This window comes from Phoenix dactylifera, chromosome 2 (assembly GCF_051530095.1).
Source record: "Phoenix dactylifera cultivar Ajwa chromosome 2, Ajwa_hap1_PhDact_Kaust_v1.1, whole genome shotgun sequence".
In the NCBI taxonomy this organism is placed as follows: Eukaryota; Viridiplantae; Streptophyta; class Magnoliopsida; order Arecales; family Arecaceae; genus Phoenix; species Phoenix dactylifera.
This window is the reverse complement of record NC_143191.1, coordinates 44,255,956-44,265,285: the sequence shown is the minus strand read 5'-3', so window position 1 is coordinate 44,265,285 and position 9,330 is coordinate 44,255,956. Positions and strand designations below refer to the sequence as shown.

Genomic DNA, 9,330 nt, shown 5'->3' with positions numbered 1-9,330 from the left:
GAGACATTAATGAAATAGAACATGATATTGAATTTAAAAGGATTCGACGGTATAATTGAAGGGATAGCTAACTGAAGGGATAGATTGAGATTGCACTTTCAACCACAAGATATGCGAGCAGTTATCAAAATAAAATCCGAGCACGCATTAGATAAGCTAAAACAGAGGCCCCAAAGCATGTATAACTTATGAAAGTCGAACACAGTTTCAGTGAAGCAAAGCAGACAAAATATAAAAAACTTATTTCTGTCATCTAGCACCAATCAAATGCAGATTGAGAGCTTGAATAGTAAAACTTGTACATAGAATACCAGACAAGAAATTACCATGTTTTCCTATCGACCAATTAATACTGTTTTGTCACAGTTATTTAAGAGAGAATGCATGTCTAAGAGCATCACTAAGTGGGGATGAAAAGTAAAGAAATAGTCATGAAATAGAATAAAAACAACCTACTTTTCTCAAACTTGGACAGGAACTGCTTGGAAGCATGTGTATAGAAGCATGATATGCAATGGGATACGATCCAGAAAATATATATTTGTCAAAAATGCTCTTAAATGCCAGAGTATTTTTTCTGAATAGATCAAAGGACATGGAAAATCTGAAGTCATCTTGGTAAAAATAGTACAAGCAGATTGTTTTTGTAGCTTCAAAAAGACAACCTTACCCTAAGGTCACATATGATGAGATGAGTGTATAAAACTGGTAAGTCTGCTAAAAATCTTGTTGCTCGAAGGCTATGTAAATAAGCAATGCACCCGTGCCAGAGATCCTGCAACAGTGAACCAGCAAGTAGTCATCCCGTATCTGCATACTTGTATGTTCTTCCCTTGCAGGTCTACTTCATGCCATCGGTATCATCGAAGCTTCCGATTTCCCGGTTTAAGCAAAATCTTGCAAGCCAACCATTGTTTCCATTGTAAATGAATGTATTTTTACTCAATGAGCTCAGATGTGCAAGCTCCTTCCAGATGGATGGGAATCTGGTTTAGTAACTGTTCCATTCGGATGCAATATATTAATAGAGTCATCTTCCTCATCGCTTTCCCACAACACCCAACTGCCTTTGAAAGAGTAAAGATCCTTTCTTTTGCTCCACTTCCAAGTACTCCAAGTAGAGAAGTAAAGATGCACCAACCGGAACCCATGACATCAAAGCCCAACCATTCCAAGTGAATGTTTTCCGAGATTACCCTCTTCGAAGAAGCAGCCTCCCCATTGCCCAGTCTTTTAGGTCATAGATGTTAGATAGGCATTTATATATCAACCGTGCACCAAGTTTAACAGGTATCGAGCTGATTAAAAACCATTGTAGCTCAGCAGCTGCAAAAGGAATGCCAAGCAACATGATAGCTAATCCAGAGTGCTGCAGGGAAACATGCAGCTGGAACCATTCGCCCCTTTTCACATGCTTTAAGTACCTTGCAGCCAGTATTCCGCTGGGAAAAAGGATACCACAAGCAACAAGCATCATGAACCCATGAACAGCTAAAACTGAGGGCAAACCCTGCTCAGCCTCTGCTGATCCTTGCATCGGCAGAACAGGGACAGGGACAGGCCTTCCATTCATAATTGAATGCACGGCCCTCTCGCTAAATTGGTTTTCTGACCACTGGGCACCCATTGCCCAAATAACCTTTAAAGGAGTGGTCGGTTCAATTATATTCTTACACTCTATCCTCCGAGCACATGAAGGTGTTGAAGGACGAGGAAACTAGAAGGTAATGAAGCCGTATTCTGTTCTGCATCGGGCAAAGTAAGCTTTGGAGAAGTTGGATGCACACTGTATGTATTCATCCCTGTCCATCAACCCAGGTACACGCTCGCTCGACATTGCCAACCATTTTCTATCAAACCCAGAGTAGCACAGCTATTGATCATTTCACTACCGAATCCAACAATTCCAAGGAAGCCGCTTCGCTTCTTTTTTCACCCTATTTTTTAACCTATAAAGGGACTGGTGCTAAAACTTGGATGGGCGAATCCCTGTCAGGCAAGGTCAGGGGTTGTATCACGAATCCACCGTTGGGCAGCGGAGCTTCTTTCTTGTTGACGTAGAGAACCACTGAAGGGTTGACGAGGGTTCGGGGAGCGCAGAGCTGGTCCCGAAGCCACGACCAATGGTGTCTACCTAACGGCAATGATGTCCTGATCCTCCTTTGTCATAAGCTTCCATGAGCCCGAGGCAGTGGTTGACCTCAGATGGATATAATTGAGGCTGATGAAACTATAAGCTTCCATGTCTTACTTCACTGTCCCAGGGCTGTACAAATTTGGAGCTATTTATCTGCATCCTTATCCTCAAGGTGATAGTCAGTGGAGGACTTGTTATTGCTCTTGAGGAACTCCTCTCAAAGGCCTAGCACAGCTGAGCTGGGAGTAGTGGTGGTCTATTTGGCTTATCATATATGGCTAGATAAGAATAGTCGCCTGTTTGAGGGGAGAGGGTCGCTTCCTAGGATTGTGATGGACAGAGCCGTGTCTCAGGCTGCGAAGGTCTCTTCGGTGACACCATCGACTTCATTTGGGTTGGCAAGGGATATTTGAAGTACTTGTTCTGCTGTTGCAACGTCCAGGTATGCATCTCTTTCTTGGGTATCCCCACCTTCTGGTTATCTTAAGGTGAATTTTGATGGTGATATGGTGATAGATAGAGCATCTGGTAGAGTGGGCTTTGTTGTTAGGGACCATTATGGTAGATTGATTGCAGCTGGTGGACGGAGCACACCAGACTTGACTGCTGTAGGGGCGAAGCTACGAGTAGCCTGGGAGGGCATCTTGTATGCGAGACGTGTGCTGGGTGTCGACATATTGTGTATTGAGGAAGACTCTACCATGGTGATTGCTTGGATACGGGGAGTGGATAGGTATGGCGATGGTCATCCGTTGATTCGGAATACTCGCAGATTGGTACAAGAGTTGTCCATTATCCAGATTATTCATGTGTATCAAGAGACGAACAGAGCAGCAGACTGGGTCGCCTCATATGTGGCACGTCATTCTGGAGACGTCATTTGGACGAGTTTAGCAGGTGTTTCCCATATATTGTACTGCTTATTTTCGTTTGATTTGGCAGGATGTACTTAAATTTGAGTTATTGGAATGAAACGCCATTTTGACCAAAAAAAAAAAAGAAAACTGTAAGCTGCGAGTCTGGGATCGCCATGGTTCTGTGGAAGGTGGCATGGGTATAGAGCATTGGCGGGCCGCATCGATTCTCGCACCTATACACAGTCATGTTCTTGGATTTGTCCGCAGGCATATCAAACTTTCCATTCGGCGACACGAGGGGACGGCGGTGCCGGACAAAGGAGATGCCATCCCTCCGGTGGACATAAACCAATTCAGTGTGGTTCATTGATCCAGTAGGATTGGAGCCTCCAGGCAGATGTCCTCGACCTTCCCATCCTTGTTTGGCCGGCACTTACTGTACTGGGTGATGAAGTAGTTGTTAGATTGGTTAAATAATGATTAAAAATTTTCATACTTTAAAACATATATATTTGTATATATGTTAAAGTTGGAGTTTAGCTCAGTTAGTTAGTATGTTGTTTTGATTTGGAGGAGGTCGTGGGCTCGACTCTCCTTTACTCACGTGGAGGATTTAGTCACGTGGAGGCGCTCATTGGAGGATTTATTCCCCCGGCTCTCCACGTGAGAATAAAATCGAGGGAAAGTAGTGTCGAACCCGCAACCTCCTCCAAATCAAAACAACCCACTAACGTGGGTTCGACTCTCCTTTTCCTCGGTTTTATTCTCACGTGGAGGATTTATTCACATGGAGGCGCTCATTGGAGGATTTATTCCCTCAGCAACAATCTCCTCCAAATCAAAACAACATACTAACCAACTGAGCCAAACTCCAACCTTAACACACACACACACACACACACACACACACACACACACACATATATATATGTTTTAAAGTATGAAAACTTTTAATCATTATTTAACCAAAAAAATCTAACATTCCTCCACCTGATTAAAATGTTTTCAAAATTTTATAAAATCACAAAATGGTCAAACCAGGCTTGTTTATGTCACGACTTCAATAAAGGTAGCTTGCGGCTTTGAACCTTTACCTAGTGAAAATATATTTTCATCTGAAAGGTATAGTGGTAGCTAAAAAGCTTTGAACCAAATTCTTTGGTTCAGATTTCTATATACTTCGCCTATGACAAATGCAAATACTGACTTCGTCATAGGTGGTGCTTTTTCCTGCCTCATACATCAATATCTCAGTTTCATGAGCGCTCTAGGGGTTAAACCCTTATCCCCATAGATTACGGCCATACAGTCACACTCACATAGGTGAGTCCTCCAAGGGTGCTCGCAGCATAGCACCTTGCCATAGACTCGGACTCATTTAGAGTTTTAAACTCTTCCGTATACCTCTGTTGTGTTTAGCACTCACATCATAGGGAGAGATCAAACGACATAAAGTCATTTTATAATAGTGCTAACTAATCATTAAGCAAGTTGTTTTTCCTGTTGAACCTTTCATCTTGGGATTTCCAGCCAGAATAGGTTGGGTTGCCATTATCAATGATTCCTTATGGGTTTCAGTCCCATCACTTTTGATGTTTCCATGACTTTGCTTCTAGCTAGTCCTTTAGTCAAAGAATCTGCTAGGTTATCTTTAGATCTAACAAATTTCAAAGTCATGATACTATTTTTAATTAGGTATCTAATAGTCTTATGTCTCACACTAATGTATCTTCTGTTTCTCTTGTTATACTCAGTATTTCTACAAGTATTAATTGCAGCTTCATTATCACATAACAAAGAGATAGCATGCATAGGCTTTTTCATAATAGGTATTTCAGATATAAGATTCTTAAACCATTTTGCTTCATGACTTGCAGAATCTAAGGCTACAATCTCAGCCTCCATAATGGATCTGGTGATCACAGTTTGTTTAGATGATCTTCAAGCAACAGCTGCCCCAACCAACATGAATATGTATCCACTAGTTCCTTTTCGGTTCACTAAATCAATGATTCAACTAGCATCACTATATCCTTCAAGTACAACAGAAAAATCTTGAGTAAAGTAAACCATAATACATGGTACCTCTCAAGTATCTAAGTACTCTATCCAGTGCTTCCTAGTGACTAATATTAGGGCAACTATTAAACCTACTGAGCTTTCCTATAACATAGGAAATGTCAGGTCTACTTGTTACATCAGTGTCCTAATAATTTGAGCATATTTTTCTTGGGCCACTAGATCACCTTTGTTGCACTTCAAGTTCAAACCATGCTCATAAGATGTACTCACCGATTTACAGTTGTACTTATCAAATTTCTTCAATATTTTCTCAATATATTGTGATTGATCAAAGATCATACCATCAGGTATTCTGGTAATCCTGTTACCAAGAATTACCTCTGCCTAACCTAAATCTTTCATATCAAAATTATTAGACAAGAAAATTTGGATAATAGTCACCATATTCATATCAGCACCAAAAATTAAGATATCATCAACATATAAACACAAGATAATACATGAATCATTTTCTAACTTAGAATATAAGACTTATCAGATTCTTTTGCTTTAAAGCCATAAGAAACAATTATTTTATCAAATTGTTATGTCATTGCTTAGGAGCTTGTTTTAAACCACAGAGGAATTTGACTAACCTACAAACTTTTATTTTCTGTCCTTGAGCCACATATCCCTCTGGCTGATTCATATAAATCTCTTCCTCTAAATCACTATGGAGGAAAGCAGTCTTGACATCCATCTGATGGATTATCAAATTATGAATTGAAGCTAGTGCAATTAAAGTACGTATAGTGGTTATCCTAGTCACAGGGGAATACGTATCAAAGTAGTCAATACCCTCTTTTTGAGAAAAGCCATTAGCAACTAATCTTGCTTTATATTTTTCAATTGAACCATCAGGTCTTAATTGCTTCTTAAATATCCATTTACAGCCTATAGCCCTATTACCAGGTGGTAAGTTAGTTAGAAACTACGTTTCATTAGTCATAAGTGAATTCATTTCACTATTAATAGCTTTCTTCTAAAACATAGAATCTGATGAGTTCATAGCATCTTTATATGTTTTAGGATCATCTTCAACCGTAAAGGTATAGAAATCAGATCCAAAATTTTTCTTTTTCTTAATTCTTTTGCCTTTACTAAGTTCATTAATATCAATAAATTTATTTTCATTTTCATTAGCAGGAATAATTAGAGAATTAGAGGGTGTACTACAAGATGCATCATTAGATCTATCTTTTACATGCCTTTCTATTTTATCCTTAAATGAAAATTGTCTTCAAAAAAGGAAGCATCTTTAGATTCAATTATAGTATTCTTATCTATGCCATTTATATCAAAATTAATGACTAAGAATCTATAAGTAACACTATTAAGAGAATAATCAAGAAACATAGCATCAGAAGGATTTGGTCCTATCTTTTTTATCTCCTTTTTGATGTTTACTGTACTTTTAAAACCTCTAAAGAGATTTGGGATGATCTTAATAAGAAATATAGTATCCAAGATGCCAGAATGGACAAGTTACTGCTAGTCAATTCCTGTCATATAAGATGGTTGACACCAAGCCCATAATTGACCAAGCCCATGAGTTAACAATGATTGATCATGAATTAGGTTTAAGGGGAATGGGTATAACTGAGAGCTTTCAAGTTGCTTGTACTATTGACAAGCTCCCACCAGGGGCGGCCCAATGCGTTTGGGGGCCTAAGGCGAACTCAGTAAGAGAGGCCTTTTTTTTTTTAAATTATGAAATTTTTTTAATAAGTGCAATGAAACCCAAAGACCTCAATCTTTGATCAAAAAAGTCAAATCTTTGAAGAAACTCATCAGGAGTAAGCAACAAAAATTGCAAGCAAAAATTGCTTGTTGGAACTTGGAAGTGCCCAATATGGTGTGGCTACATCCAGCAACTATGACTCCTTTGTCCGCCTGTCGATAGACTTCATAGTGAAGAGGCTCGAAGTCATCATGATGCAGAAAAGGTTTAGCCAGTTGGGTGGCCTTCAACACGATAGGGAGGTGAGGGCATTGGTCAATTATTTCTCTGAGATGTAGAGACCTGTGCGAGACAAATTTGCTCGGCCCTAGCTCTCTCAGATGACAACCATTCTAAACTTTGAAAGGATGTCTAAGAGTTTGGACTTCTGGGGAGAGAATGACTTTAAAAAAAAAGCCAGCCTCAACTCAATCCAAAGCATGATCAAAAGCGTGAAGAACCCCAAAACTCTCCAGAAAAAACCAGATACAGGAAAAAAGATTCAATCTTTATCATATGAACGCCAAAAAGAAGAACAAAAAGATAACCCTGAATGTCAAAAACAAGGTATGAGAACTAAATGCTCTTACTGACCTCAAATGAAACTATTCTCTCCTTCAGCGGCCCCTGCCCCCTGGTATCTCATTCCTCCAAATCTAATATATTTGAGAGAAGACAGAGAAAGAAAGCATTAAAAAAATTAGATGAGTGATGAGTGATGACTGATGTCTCATGTCTCCCCAAAGCTAGTTAAAAAGTGAGGCCCGTGGATGGTGGACTTCGGCAAATGAACCTTAAGTTCTTGCCTATTAGCCGGAGGACGGTGGTTGGTGGACGGTGGACCCCTCGCCGCTAACGAGGACGGCGAAGAGCCGAAGAGCCGAGGACGGGGAGGAACGGAGCTGCGGAGGACGACGAGGAGCCGGGGACGGCGAGGAGCGGAGGCCGGAGGAGCCGAGGAGAGCTGGACTGCTGGAGAGGAGGTCCAGTTATCCAGACTCTGGTGTCCGGACTCCGGAACAGGGGCGGCGGGCGGGCGGCGGCGAGGAGGCGAGGAGCCAAGGCGGATTAGAGCGGAGGCCGGAGGGCGAGGAGCCGAGAAGAGTAGAGAGGAGGTCCGGACTCCGATCTCCGAACTCCGGAGCAGGGGCGGCCGGCGGCCCAAGAACCGAAGAAGCGCCCGTCGATGGTCGAGTTATCAAGAAACTGGAGAAGAATTGGAGTCTGGTGGTGGGGGGAGAGCCGGAGAGGACTGAGTCACTGCCAAGAAGGTTCAGAAAACAAAAAAAGCACTGGGAGAGAACTGAGAAAAGGAGGGGGAAGAGAACCCAGAGAAGAGAAAGTGGGGGAGGAAATGTCCGTTGGTTGTCTTTGTCGTAGGCTTGTAGCTCACGGTTCACCTCAGTCACCGACTCACCTATAGGCTATAGCCATAGCCTGTCTCGCTGTCTGAGTGTCCGTCGACAGAAACCCACTGTAGCGGCGGCGTTGCAGGCGGATGTGAAAGCTATGGGCCCGTAGCTGTGCAGTAGTGCAGGCGCCAAAACGGGGCCTTCCTTCAGTCGGGGGCCTTAGGCGACCGCCTCAGTCGCCTAAGGCTCGAGCCGGCACTGGCTCCCACATTCTTGAAAAGATTTTGGATTATCGCTAAAATATAAAACCGAGGATATGACAATGAAAAGCCTACTGTCTGTCATTAGGATCCAAGAACAACATCTTGAGAAAGACAATGAGCAACTCATGAAACCTAAGTTTCTAGCCAAGGTAAACTTTAATGTTAGATTTTTTGGTTAAATAATGATTAAAAGTTTTCATACTTTAAAACATATATATTTATATATATGTTAAGATGGGAGTTTGGCTTAGTTAGTTAGTATGTTGTTTTGATTTGGAGGAGGTCGTAGGTTCGACTCTCCTTTTCCTTGGTTTTATTCTCACGTGGAGGATTTATTCAGGTGGAGGCCCTTATTAGAGGATTTATTCCCTCAGTAGCTCGGCCTGAGCTCGTCCCGCCTCGCGACACGAGCCTCCGAGGATTTATTCACGTGGAGGCGCGCCTGTGCTCGTTCGAGGCGGGTGGGTCTCGCCTCGTGCGAGTACTCGTCCAAAGCGCGAAGAGCCGAGGTCGTATCTCGCCCGTGCTCGTCCGAAGCAGGTGAGAGCCGAGGCTGAGGTCGCACCACAGGTGCGATGAGTTGAGGTGCGTGAGCCGTGCCTCGCACCCGAAGCGCGAGAAGCCACGTTGTTTCCTCGCTTGCACCTCTTCGCAACTCACCTCGCATCCGCTGGCTCCACTCTCAGTGTTTTTTCAAACTTTCTTACTAATTTTGACCGTTGGATCGGTTTTTGGTCGCGTCTGTCCCGAAGAAATCTATAAATAGATCTCTACGGATTAGACAGAGGAGAGGATCGAAAGCAGAGAACTTCTATTCTCCCTTTCTACTACTTTTCTTTTAATCAACGGGCTTGCTGCATACTAATTCTGGGTTCGAAGGCTTCTTTGATCTATGCAAATCATTGAGGCAGAAGGAACATTGCGAGAGGCTGTTGTATCT

At 42.2% G+C, this 9,330-nt stretch overlaps 1 pseudogene; it reads right to left on the bottom strand.

Annotated features, from left to right (window-relative positions):
* Nucleotides 1-884: 884 nt before the first annotated feature.
* LOC148714847 (cytochrome b561, DM13 and DOMON domain-containing protein At5g54830 pseudogene) lies at nucleotides 885-1,800 on the bottom strand (annotated as a pseudogene).
* Between the last annotated feature and the right edge of the window lie 7,530 nt (nucleotides 1,801-9,330).